Below are 14,621 nucleotides of genomic sequence, written 5' to 3' on the forward strand. Positions count from 1 at the left end.
TACGATCATAAAGACTGGGTTAGAACATCTATTTTCTCCCCTTCCACTGGCCCAAGTTCCATGGATCAAACCACATAATACTCCTGCAGAATGTAATCACCACCCCCTAATCCACTCCACTTTACTCACCTTTAGACGTACTTCAAACACAAGATCTCTTCTCTAAACGGTCCAATGACTCCTCTTAAACTAAACCCTGATTTCGCACCAGGTTTGCATAAACTTTTTGTCTGATGGTTGGCCTCACCCGACCGTACGAGCTGGACAATTTTTTCTAGGAGACAAATTAATGTCGCAAACTGACTTAGCTACCAAAATAAACAAAGACGCATTTCCCTTCTGGACATACGTACAATTAAGACACTTTTTTCTAAGGCCAAACCCTAAACCAGACTGGTCAAGTAATACAACCATGTTTGAAAAATGGTGTGAGAGTAAGGAACCCCTTAGACACTTAATTTCTTTAACATATACTCTATTGTTCTCTACCCATTAATATAAAATTAATTGGGCTAACCAATTATGGGGAAAAGACCTTATGCTTGATCTATCAGACTCCGATTGGGAGAATATTTACAAGTTGATTCATAAAGGATCAATTAACATTCAAGTACAGGAAAACGCATATAAAATTTCTTTCTAGATGGTATAAAACCCCTCTTAAACTACACTGAATTGACAATTCACTCTCCAAGACGTGTTGGAGGTGCAAACAAGAGACTGGTTCTTTGCTCCATATTTGGTGGTCGTGCCCCAAACTCCAACTGTATTGGAAAGAAATTCACAAATATATCTCCCATATAACCACATTCAATCTAGACTTCACACCCGCCCAATTCTTACTCCACTACTCCCCTTCACACCCGCCCAATTCTTACTCCACTACTCCCCTTCAACACCTAATAGTTATTGCCGCTCCCTGTCCATGCATATGATCAATGCAGCCAGAATGTGTATACGGATCAAATGGAAATCTACTGACCCCCTGTCCGTAAATGACTGGTTCAATCGCACCCAGAAGATTATGGAAATAGAAGAATTGACCCACCAGGCAAAAGACACTCAATCTAAATTCGCTAAAACTTGGGCTGGCTGGTTACATTTTGTACCAACTGACGAATACAAAAATATTAAATCTGGTGATTGACGACCTCTATCATATAACTGGTTAATGCTCAGGGGCTGTGGCAGGTTCCTTTTTCCTTTCCCATTCCGATCATCCCCTCTCTTTGTTTTTAAAATAATACCCTTTAATTCAAACATGCCATTATTTTGATTCATTTTAGCTTCAGTCAATATTTGAATGATTTAATTCTATATTGTTATGTCTTGTTACCTTTCGGTTTAACAAAATTTACTACATAATACAATTATTCACGTGTCACAATATATTTTCAAAAATTGTTTGATAAGTTTTACAACTGTCTATGAATGATAAGCATTACATACCTATGCTTCTGTTAGCGGTTGCGTCCGCAACTCTTTATCGTCTTATGCTTGTTACTTTAAATGTGAATGTTATGCATTTTCAATAAAAACTTAAAAAAACAAGTGCTTTGGATTGCAAGCATGCTTCTGGAACGAATTAAGGTTTTACTGTATATGCAAAGTATAATTTTTAATAAGTTGCCATTTGCAGGAAGAATAGAACATTTATTCAGCTAATTCTCAAACTTGTCTTGCATACACATGGTCACGCAAATGTTGTCGGAAATTCCAAACGTCAAGAACACGGTCACGTACAACACTGCGACGAGCCGAAAAAAATGAAGTTCAAAGATTCCAAGCATGCGTCGGATTACGAGCATGCGTAGGATTTTTGTGCGTCGGCATTGGCTACTGACGATTGGAATTTCCGAAAAATTGAGAACCAGATCACATGAAACATTTGTTGTTGTCGGAAATTCCGACCGTGTGTACGCGGCATTAGACTTTCTCTGCCAGCTCCTTAGAAAGTCTGCTGCCACCCGCAGGCAGCCCTGACCTAGTCACCAGATTTGTATTTATTTTTTTGAGCCACCATGGTAATCTTGCAACCAGGAATTGTACAGCCTTGTCCTATGATCATATCCAAAAAATAGTCATTCCTAAGAGAAAATACTCTTGGAACATATGACCATACAAGAAAATACCCCCAATTTGTTTCTAAGAGAAAACCCCTAAAGGAGTTGTAAACCCTCTGAGTTTTTCACCTTTACTGCATTTTATACAGTAAAGGTGAAAAACCTCCCGTTGTGCAGAAGCCCCCCTGAGCCCCCCTTTTTACTTACCTGAGCCCCGTAATTCCCACGATGGGAACAACACCACCAGCTCACTCGGAGGATCACCAGGAGGAATCAATTGTCATTTGCCCTCTGTTTTGCTTGCAGTGAGGTTTGAAGCACCTGCTGCCAGAGGAAGGTTAGGTAGTCCAGCCAGCGATATTCCAGCCTCCTACATCCAGCCGGACATCCAGCAGGACTCTGCACCCCCAGCGCCGACTCCTAACTCTCACTCCTAGGGCCAGACAGGCAGGGGTCTCCTCAGCCAGGATCCAGGACAGCTACTCTTCCTCCACCTTTGGCCTCCCTCTTTCCTCCCCAACATCATCAAGGTAAGGCCTTTTTTCGTTCAGGCCTATCCACCTCCCCTTGGGCTAATTCGCGACCGTCCTTTTCAAAAAAAGCCGCGGCTGTGGCCCAACAAAGGGGATAACGGATAGATCTTCCATCCCCCACACTCCCAGCCACGATCGGGGCATCCCCGCTCCCTCCATTCCTCAATCCCACCTCGGCCTGAACAATTCCGCGGCAAGCTCACGGCGACCGCATTTAGGAAAGCCCGCAGCTTCAGCCGCGGCCTACCGGTGCGCCGCGCTTGCTCCTCGCAAACCCCCTCAAACTTCACTAAACCACCCCTGCCCCTGGAGGATCTCTACCATCGCCCCTTGGTGCCACAGAGCCCCCTCCTCCCTACTACCGGGCCTCACAGCCCCTGGCTCGGGCCTAGTCCCGGTCGGCGGCCATCTTGCTACACCCCAGCAACTGTGATATTGCTGGGACATAGCCCCACTCCCCCACTCCCCCTCCCCAGCCCTAAAGCTGAGATTTGGCTCCCACATTCTCAGGTCCAACAGCTCAAATTCCAGGGTCCGCCACCACTTAGTGTTTGATCCAGGGCTCCCCCGATCGCCCTTGTGGGATCAGGAAGAAATTTTTTTCCCCCGGTCACGGCAGATTGGCATAGCACGGCCAGGGTTTTTTCGCCTTCCTCTGGATCAAACGGGGAGGAAGATTTGCCGAGTGGAGAACCCACTTGGAAATCTCCCTTCCCATCATCATTGAATACCTTCCCGATCAATTATCACTTTCCCTGGCGTTTTTCTGCGATTATGTCTAATCTGAGATACTCTGCAGAAATCATTTGGGGTCTAAATCGCCTCAATATTACCAGCCGTCACCAAAAAAGCTCTAAGGAATGAGCAACTGTTAAGAATCAATCGACGATCGACAGTCAAAAATTACACTCATTTACCCCAACCTAAGCACATATCATGCACTTTGGTCAATACAAGGTCGGCAGTAAAACACAGACAAGAAATCCATGATTTTATTCTATAAAACGATTTAGACTGTCTTTTTATCACAGAAAGCTGTCTCACAGCCGACTGTAACACCATTCTACGAGAATTGATGCCAGAGAATTATCGCATTCTAACAGAAAACAGAGTGGGGAAAAGTGGAGGAGTCCTGGCGGTGATCCACAAGACTCACCTCTTGATCACTAAACCAGGCCCTCAGTACTCACTTCCATTTATGGAAACCCTCACTCTGCAACTGCAAACAAATCCCCAGGACACTGTTCACATACTCCTGTGCTATAGACCACCGGGTCCAAAAACGCACCTGCTCATGTCATTGACAGAGTTCATCTCCACCTATACCCTAAACACCAAACGACTCCTGCTGCTCGGGGATTTTAACCTCTGGGCCAACTCCTCACAAGACCCCGTCGCCGACGCCTGCATTGACCACTTGGAAGGATTAGGTCTGCAGCAACTAGTATGTGGGCCCACACATGCTTCAGGTCACACGCTCAATCTCATTTTCAGACAAGATCTGGAAATCAATATTCTGGAAAATGAGCCGCAACCATGGACTGATCACCATGCCATTAAATTCACAATCAACATAAACAACACACTGGACTAGATCTCAGAAGAAGCTCCACTCAGAACTCTTCAAAACTACATTAGGGAACAAAATAAAAACAATCCAACTACATCAAACAGCCACAGAAACTCTTGATGCTATAAACAAGGCTCTGCTACAGTCAGCCGACTTAGTAGCGCCAAAACGCACAACGTGCATCCGGAAAAACAACTCCAGCTGGTTTAACGTCCAGCTGTCGTTGCTAAAGCAAGAGCGCAGAAGAGCTGAAGCAGCCTGGAAAAGAAGCTCTTCAGAGGAAAACCACACCATTTATAATGCCAAAAAAAAACATTTTTCCAATATTATCACCAATGCCCTAAACCGCCCCCATGAACTCTTCAATCTAGTTACCAAGACCATGAACCCAGTCTGTCTAGAAGCCCCTAATTCTGATTCACAAGAATTTTGCAACGAATTATCAGATTATTTCATCATACAACCTCCATCTACCCCCCCCCCCCCCTAAATCACAAACCTAATACCCACATAATCCCGCCACAATCATCTAACTTCACTCTAAAACCCATTTCCATCGGTGCCACTAAAAATATCATCAGGACTCTGCGAAATAGCACAGCGCCTAATGATATCATCCCTACTAAACTGCTGAAGGAATGTGCTGATATTTTGGCTCCAGCTATCATGCAGCTCATAAACCAGTCATTCAAGGAGGGCGTGGTGCCACCCTTGCTGAAACAAGGTATAATCAAACCAATTCTAAAAAAAAACACCCTCGACCCCAAAGACTCTAACCACCGTCGCCCCATAACAGGCCTGAATGTCTTCTCCAAGGTAATGGAGAAAGAAGTTGTACAACAGCTACAACATCACCTAGACACCGATAAATTACTTGACCCATTCCAGTCCGGTTTCCGTCCAGGTCACAGGACAGAAACAGCACTGCTCAAAATATGGGATGACGCTCTAGAGGCCGCAGACGAAGGAGAATCTTGTCTTCTAGTACTGCTGGACCTAAGCGCAGCTTTTGATACGGTAGACCCCAAATATTGCTGACACAGCTAGTCGAAGTAGCCGGAGTTGCAGAATGTGATTTATCGTGGTTCTCCTCCTTCTTGGAAAACTGATCACAAATAGTGAAATTGGGCCCTTTCACTTCTGAAAAACGCACGGTGTCTTGCGGAGTCCCCCAGGGATCCCCTCTGTCGCCTGTTCTTTTCAATATCTATCTCCGCCCTCTTTTTGAAATCATCAGCAACCAGAAGTTACTTTACCACTCTTATGCAGATGACACACAACTATATTTTCGCATCTGCAACAAAAAGATCATTATCTCGGACAAGAGAAATGCCTTACTTTAATAAAAAAAGTGGATGACAAAGAGTTACCTTAAACTCAATGGCTCAAAAACAGAACTTCTCCTGTTTCAGGCCAATCGGAAGATTCATCCCGCAACAACATGGACGCCCCCGCCCATTCTGGGTCAATCCATCACCCCCAGCACCAAAGTCAAAAGTCTCAGAGTCATCTAGATACCCATAACCTACTTGATCCATTTCATACGGTACGGAAACAGCATTGCTCAAAATATGGGACGACGCTCTCGAGGCCGCAGACGAAGGAGAATGTTGTCTCCTGGTTCTGCTGGACCTAAGCGCTGCCTTTGACACGGTAGACCACAAACTATTACAGGCATACCCTGCTTTAAGTACACTCACTTTACATACACTCGCGAGTAAGGACATACCTGCAAGTGTATGTAAAGTGCCTTACAAGTACTGTACAGACATTTTGCAGCCGCAGTAGATGGAGCTTAAGCTCAGAGAGCATGGCCTGCTCTGTTCCAGTGTGCCCCTGACACCCCCACTACAGCCCCCGAGACCTTAACTACAGCCCCTGACCCCCCACTACACCCTAGAAGTTAAAAAAGATATTGTTTCACTTTAAGTACATTTTCGTTTTACATACATGCTCTGGTCCCATTGTGTACTTAAAAGTGGGGTATGCCTGTACTGACTCGGCTAGCTGATGTAGCCAAAGTCGCAGAAGGTGATTTATCTTGGTTCTCCTCTTTTTTGGAAAACCGATCACAAACAGTGAAATTGGGACCTTTCACTTCTGAGAAACGCACGGTATCGTACGGAGTCCCTCAAGGATCGCCTCTATCGCCGGTGCTGTTTAACATCTATCTTCGTCCTCTTTTTAAAATCATTAGCAGCCAAAAACTGCTTTATCACTCATATGCACACGACACGCAACTGTATTTCCGCATTTGCAACAAAAAGGATCACCATCTCAATCTAGAGACATGCCTCTCTTTGATAGAGAACTGGATGACAAAGAGTTATCTTAAACTCAACGGAGCGAAAAAAGAACTTCTCCTGTTTCACGCCAAGCGTATGAATCAACCTGCAACAACTTGGATACCCCCGCCCATTCTGGGCAAAATCATCACCCCTAGCGCCAAATTCAAAAGTCTCTGGGTCATCTTCGACTCCTACATGACAATGGACGCACAAATAGGGTCAGTAGTCAGCGGATCTCACCATCTGCTGCGCCTACTACGCAAACTCACTCCTTTTATTCCCAAAGAAGACATAGCGGACGTGGTGGGAGCAATTGTAAACTCCAGATTGGATTATGCAAACGCCCTTTACCTCGGACTCCCAAAGTACCAAATCGCTCGTCTGCAAGTCGTTCAAAATACGTCTGCCAGACTACTGACTGGGAAAAAACCCTGGGAATCAATCTCACCTTCACTGAGAACCCTTCATTGGTTGCCAGTAAAAGACAGAATTGTTTTTAAAGCACTCTGTCTAACGCATAGATGTATCCATGGGAATGCTCCCCATTATCTATGCGATAAAATAAAAGCTCACAACTCCAATCGCGTTCTGCGATCCACCAACCAAAACCTGCTCCAAATACCGAAAGCCAATTACAAGTCCAAAGGAGAAAGAAGATTCGCGGTCCAGGGTCCCAGACTATGGAACGCTTTACCAACCAGCATTCGATTGGAGGAAAACCACTTAGCATTCAGGAGAAAGATCAAAACTCATCTCTTTTGATATCAAAGGAGACAGGAACAACAAGCGCCCAGAGGCGATTTAGTTCGCATGTGCCGCGCTATATAAGTTTTTCATTCATTCAGTCATCTTCGACACCTACATGACAATGGATGCACAAATAGGGTCAGTAGTCAGCGGATCGCACCATCTGCTGCGCCTTTTACGCAGACTCACTCCCTTTATCCCAAAAAAAAGACATAGCAGTCGTGGTGGGGACACTTATCAACTCCAGACTTGACTATGCAAATGCCCTCTATCTTGGACTCCCAAAATACCAAATCACTCGTCTGCAAGTCGTTCAAAATACGGCCGCTCGACTTGTGACTGGGAAAAAAACATGGGATTCAATTTCACCTTCGTTGAGATCCCTTCATTGGTTGCGCGTAAAAGACAGAATCACTTTCAAAGCACTCTGTCTAACGCATAAGTGTATTCTGGGAAATGCCCCCCAATATCTATGTGAGAAACTAAAAGCTCACAACACCAATTCTGCGATCCACCAACCAAAATCTACTCCAGATACCCAAAGGCAGATACAAGTCCAAAGGAGAACCCAGACTATGGAACGCTCTACCAACCACCATTCGATTGGAGGTAAACCACCTGGCCTTCAGGAGAAAGATCAAGACCCATCTCTTTTGAGAGCCCAGGGAATGGATACCAAGTGCCCAGAGGCGATTCAGTTTGCATGTGTTGCGCTATATAAGTTTCTCACTCACTCACTCAGCTTCTGCCACTATCTCGTGTCCGGATTGGTTAGATTAATAGCAGCGCAGCCATTGGCTCCCGCTGCTATCAATCAAATCCAATGATGCGGGTGCCGGGGGGCTGGGGCGAGTCCTACTGTCTGTCAATAAACAGCAGACAGCATACTAGCACATAATGAAATACTTCCCTTAGAAAAAAAACCTCCAGCGGTTAGCTGTTACCCCTGACAGGGATTCCTTGATCCCTCTGTCTTTCTTACGGGTTCATTGGTCTATGCGCACGGGAGTCACAGTTTATGGCACAGAGCTCTGAAGGGACGGGTGGGTATGTGGTCCCTTCAGAGCACGTGCTCTGGTGACGTCACTGGTGAATATCTCCAAATAAGTGAAAGTTTAGGAGATATTCACTGTACTTACATGTAAGCCTTATTACAGGTGGTGGCTCCAGTCTCTGCAATCTCCGCTCTACAGCAACCTGTTCCAATTTTTTTGGTTTTCATTTACTATTCAAACTCGATGTGGGCACCATAGATATGCTGTTTTTCCTTGGCCTCCTGACGCATCGAGACTCCCTGGCACACAGGGGCCCCCTGATGCTTTATTGCACATCAGGGCCAATATTTTTGGGCTACAGTGCACTTCTGCCTGACATGTGACAGCACATGTGCCGTCCCGGGCATGTGTGTATGTCTCTTTCCACCAGACAAGCACAGAGTACCTATCTGCTGTGTCGGCGGCTCCGTCGGCGTCTGGCGTCATTGCGCCTTATGACACGGCTACGCCGGACGTCGCTTAAGCCGAGAGATCGCTCATGCGATACCTCCCTGACATGAATAGCTGATCGCTCTGCCTCATTTATTCCAATGGGTATGACAATCACCGCCCTATAAAACACTCATCTATTGATTCATACACCTGGTCGGGATGGGTGGATACCTTTACACAGCTTATAAACAGGGTCCAAACACTTTTTAGCTGGACAGTCAGGCTCACAGTATGATTTGCATCAGCAACTCTTATACTACTGTGGTGACCGGGAGGGTGAGCCCCACGGCCACACACATGCGTTTGATGGTTAGCTACTTGGTTCTTGGGGCTAGGAGCCCAGGGTCAGGTGGTATTAACCCTTAGTGAGGGCCAGATGGTATTAACCCTCTCTGTCACGTGACGCCACTGTAGTCTTGGAATACCCCGGGAAACTACAGCTCCGGGGTTCTCCGTATCCCCGCTAGTTAGGATGGTAATAACACAGTCCACAACAGGGGTTAAAACAACGAAGGCTTTACTGGCATGAAGGCAGGTGTCAAAATCTTCACAGCGTTTAAACAGAGTGTCAAAATGTTCTGCAGGCAGTCTCTAGAGGATCACACGGCTGATAATGCTTGAGCTTAGCTGATCATATATATACTCGGCTGCAAAAGCCGGATTAGTAATTCAGGGCCTATGCTTAACTAGGCTGAAAAATAGATACACTTACTGAAGTGTCTGTAGACTTGAGGCTTTTCGCCGGAATAACGGATTGATTCGATAAATGAGCTGAAGTACTGGTTCTGTAATGTTTAGGGATACTCCACTCTTTGCTGTATTTTCTCCTGAACTGGAGGCTTCTGGCCTGCACTGCTTCTCTGACTGTGTTTTGCTCTGCTCTGCCAGGAACTGTGTGTAGTCTAGACTGGCTTAAACAGGAAGTACAATCCCTTATAAGGGCCTGATGAGACTGAAGCCCATTGGTTGAGAGCTGTGGATCATAGAGACTGACCTGTAGTATAACACAACACAATAAGGTCTTGTCTAGCACTTAGTCCTCCCGACTCTAATACACTCTGACTGAACATGAGATGGTAATACACTCTGACTGAACATGAGATGGCTGACTAAACCTCTTAAAGCTATACACACCTAATAAACGTATTATCAACCATAACAGTGTAAATCACATCATGACTAGCTGAGTCCCTGCAGGGGAGACCCCACAAGCCGAGGGCCTCAATCTGACAGGGCCTACAGCAAATACCTGTACTGGGACACCACACTACTATAGAAAGACGTGAGTGCTCTTGGGTTTCGTTTGCTGATGTTTTTTTGTTTGCCAACTTTCTTGTCTGAATTGTAAATAGTTCAGAAATTATATTTCAAAAGCTAAATTAGCTTCTGTTCCAGTTTAGCTGTGTTGTGTGCATTTCTCACTGTTGCCAGTAGGTGTCATTGTCACCACAGGCCAGTGTGAGAAATACAGCAAGCTAAGTGTATTGGCTATTCTTTCCCTGGAAACAACCCAATCAGGAGCTTCTTTGTAGCTGGGCATTTTAATAGACGATATTTAAGGGACAGAAGCCATGTGATTCGCGCTCTGACCTCATGGCCCTCCTGGCCTAAGGTGTGTGACAATTTCTCTCTTCTGCCTCGGGCCCTGCTGGCTCGAGGCTGTGGCACTATATGTAGGCCCAGAAGTCTGAATGGGGGCCTACTAGTCCAAAGGTGGTCCTGTGTCGTCTTGCCTGCGGGAAGAAGCCAAGCAACTGGGAAGATCCAGGGGAGGACTTTTCTTGGTGAGAACCGAGCGGAAGGCTGGTATCTCAAGAAGTGCCTGGCGACTCATTTGGAGGACACACCTAAACCAATTTATCCTCACAGTACTGCTGGATGGCTTAAAGGCTCTGGTACTGTGTAGCTGTGCTTCAATCTACCAACTACTGGTCACACAATCCGGTGGCAGAGGATTATCCATCAGTTTCAATATATTTCTAAGTCTGTGGCAGAGACTTTGTCCGTGCATCATACCGGCTGCTAGGTCGGTGCGAGAGGCCTATCCGGTTGTTGCAAAGATCCAGTGACAGAAAGCCGTTTGTCCTTTGGATCCTAAAGTTCCTCAGTGATCTGCAATAAGGTATCTGAACTTCCCCTAACCCTCCATCCCTCTACTACTGCAAGTTGCCTTTATTAAAAGCATTGAAAACAAGACTTAGTGATTGGTGTATACAGTACGTCTTTTCTTCAATATAGACTCTTCGTTCTGAAACAATGAAAAGTGGGGTAACGGCAGGAACCAAAATTCTCAGCAGCTCCTTCGGGGGTAGTGCCACCACACACACACATATATATATATATATATATATATATATATATATATATATATATATATATATATATATACATATACACACACACACACACACACACAGTACAGACCAAAAGTTTGGACATACCTTCTCATTTAAAGAGTTTTCTTTATTTTCATGACTATGAAAATTGTAGATTCACACTGAAGGCTTCAAAGCTATGAATTAACACATGTGGAATTATACATAACAAAAAAGTGTGAAACAATTGAAAAATATATTTCATATTCTAGGTTCTTCAAAGTAACCACATTTTGCTTTGATTACTGCTTTGCACACTCTTGGCATTATCTTGATGAGCTTTAAGAGGTAGCACCCCATCACTCTCCTTCTTGGTCAAATAGCCCTTACACAGCCTGGAGGTGTGTTTGGAGTCATTGTCCTGTTGAAAAATAAATGATGGTCCAACTAAACGCAAACCGGATGGAATAGCATGCCGCTGCAAGATGCTGTGGTAGCCATGCTGGTTCAGTATGCCTTCAATTTTGAATAAATCCCCAACAGTGTCACCATCAAAGCACCCCCACACCATCACACCTCCTCCATGCTTCACGGTGGGAACCATTCATGTAGAGTCCATCCGTCCACTTTTTCTGCGTCGCACAAAGACACGGGGGTTGGAACCAAAGATCTCAAGTTTGGACTCATCAGACCAAAGCACAGATTTCCACTGGTCTAATGTCCATTCCTTGTGTTCTTTAGCCCAAACAAGTCTCCTCTGCTTGTTGCCTTTCTTTAGCAGTGGTTTCCTAGCAGATATTCTACCATGAAGACCTGATTCACACCGTCTCCTCTTAACAGTTCTAGAGATGTGTCTGCTGCAAAAGGTGGCTACTTTAAAGAACCTAGAATATGAAATATATTTTCAGTTGTTTCACACTTTTTTGTTATGTATAATTCCACATGTGTTAATTCATAGTTTTGATGCCTTCAGTGTGAATCTACAATTTTCATAGTCATGAAAATAAAGAAAACTCTTTGAATGAGAAGGTGTGTCCAAAATTTTGGTCTGTACTGTGTATATATATATATATATATATATATATATATATATATATATATATATATATATACACACACACATATACATACATATACATATACATATACACACACACACACATATACAGGCCTCAAAATTTCTCCTTGCATTTTGCGAGTGCAAAATAGTTTCTGGCGAGGAGCTGGGAGTGGGGCGCTGGTACCGCCGGCATGCGGGGATTGATGGGGAGCCGTTCTCCCATCAATCACCCTGGGGAAGAGAAAACCTGCGGGATTACATATCTGATAACCCGCTGTTACAGCTTACTTTACATTGCGGCTCTCTCCGATCCCCTCGCGGTTACACACAGCCCCGCCTCCTGACCCTGTGCCTGTATCATACAGACAGAACACGTCCCAGCATTGGACTAGCATTCTGTCAATCGGATACAGGCATGGGGTCAGGAGGCGGGGCTGTGTAACCACGAGTGGAGCGGAGGGAGCCGCAATGTAAAGTAAGCTGTAACAGCGGGGTATCAGCTATGTCGGGCGTCACTAAATGGTGGCCCACGGTCCGGTTCCGGCCCCACTGGCCATTCTACCAGGACCGCAGCCTCGCCTGTGTGTCTCTGTTGCGGCGGCAGGTCTGTGCCTTCTCTGCATTCCCCCCTCCCCACACTGCCTGTCTGTCTTAAGCATACAAACAACATGAAGCACGACCGCGCAGGACAATGGGCGGGACCTTTTAAGTTGAAAAGTGTGCGATTGGTTGCTAGGCAGCGGGCCGGTCCCAGCAATAAATCACTCACTTTTAATGGGAAAGGTCCCACCCATTGTCCAGAGCAGCCACGCTTCATGTCCTGTGTGAATAAGGTAGGTTTTCTGTGTGGATGGGGGTGTGCTGTGCAGTGCAGGACAGGGCTTGGGTTTGATATTGAGAGAGGACTGTGATGGGGGGAGTCAGTCTGCGATGGGGGGGGTCTGTGATTTGGGGTGATCAGTCTGTGATGGGGGGGATCTGTGATTGGGGGGGATCAGTCTGTGATGGGGTGGTCTGTGATTGTGGGGGTTCAGTCTGTGTTTGGGGGGGTCCATCTGTGATTGGGGGGGGGATCAGTTTGTGATGGGGGGCCTGTAATGGGTGCGTTTTTTGATGAGGCAGGAGGGATGTGATTACAAGGGGGGGGACACTGATGTAAAAGGGGGTCTGTGATTTCTGCACTGGCAAAACACAGGTCTCTGCAAGGGCAATAGAAAACAATTGTTCACACTGCAACAGCGCCCCTGCGTGCTGAGCAGTGTGGTGCAAAATGCATACTGGTTTTATGCACCGCAACTGATCTGTGGTGCATAAAAATGAATGAAATGTATTTTGACATTTCAATTAAGTCGAAAGAAAAAGAAGCACAAAGTGTGATGTGTGTGGGTCTTAAAGGTGTGTAATCCCGTGGCTTTTCTCTTCTCGATGGCAGAGGCTACAATCGCGGGCACAGTGAGTAAAGGCTGAAATGGTGGGCACAGTTTGTAAAGGCTGCTAAGGTGGGCAGAGGCTGCAATGGTGGGCAGAGACTGCAATGGTGGGCACAGTGGGCAGAGGCTGCAGTGGTGGGCAGAGGCTGCAATGGTGGGCAGAGGCTGCAATGGTGGGCACAGTGGGCAGAGGCTGCAATGGTGGGCAGAGGCTGCAATGGTGGGCACAGTGGGCAGAGGCTCCAATGGTGGGCACAGTGGGCAGAGGCTGCAATGGTGGGCACAGGCTGCAATGGTGGGCAGAGGCTGCAATGGTAGGCACAGTGGACAGAGGCTGCAATGGTAGGCACAGGTATGGCTGCACTGATAAAGTTTGTAACTTAATTCGGCATAAAACATGTAAATGTCATTTTATGAGATAATTTGAGGGCGTGTTTAGGGGCAGAATTATGGGTGGTGCAGGGTAGGGATTGGTTGGGTCAACTGGTGGCGAGTAACCCTTAAGGTCTGGCTAGTAGCGCAGGACTTGAAATTTTGAGCCCTGTGTGTATATATATATATATATATATATATATATATATATATATATATATATATATATATATATATATATATATATATATATATATATATATTACACATATACACATATACACACACACACACATATACATATATGCTGGCGAGTAACCCTTAAGGTCTGGCTAGTAGCGCAGGACTTGAAATTTTGAGCCCTGTGTGTATATATATATATATATATATATATATATATATATATATATATATATACACACACATACACACACACACACACACACACACACACATATACATATATGCTCCTCAGCGTGTACTACTTTTCACACAAAGGCCTCTTAGGAATTCTATCACCCTTGGTGAATGTGAGACGCATCATTGCAGACTCACTCGTGGTTTCCAGAGTCCCTCATGCAACTGAGCGAATGCAGAGATGCAAGCCCTTCCTACTTGTGAACTTCTGATGTGTATTGTATTTCTAAAGGACATAATCCTCTGTGAGTATGATGCAATCCCATGTCCCACGAATAGATGTTTTGATGCTTAACTGCTGTATTCATATACATTTATATTTATTTTCTAGCATTTATA

Source organism: Rana temporaria, chromosome 1 (assembly GCF_905171775.1).
Source record: "Rana temporaria chromosome 1, aRanTem1.1, whole genome shotgun sequence".
In the NCBI taxonomy this organism is placed as follows: domain Eukaryota; kingdom Metazoa; phylum Chordata; class Amphibia; order Anura; family Ranidae; genus Rana; species Rana temporaria.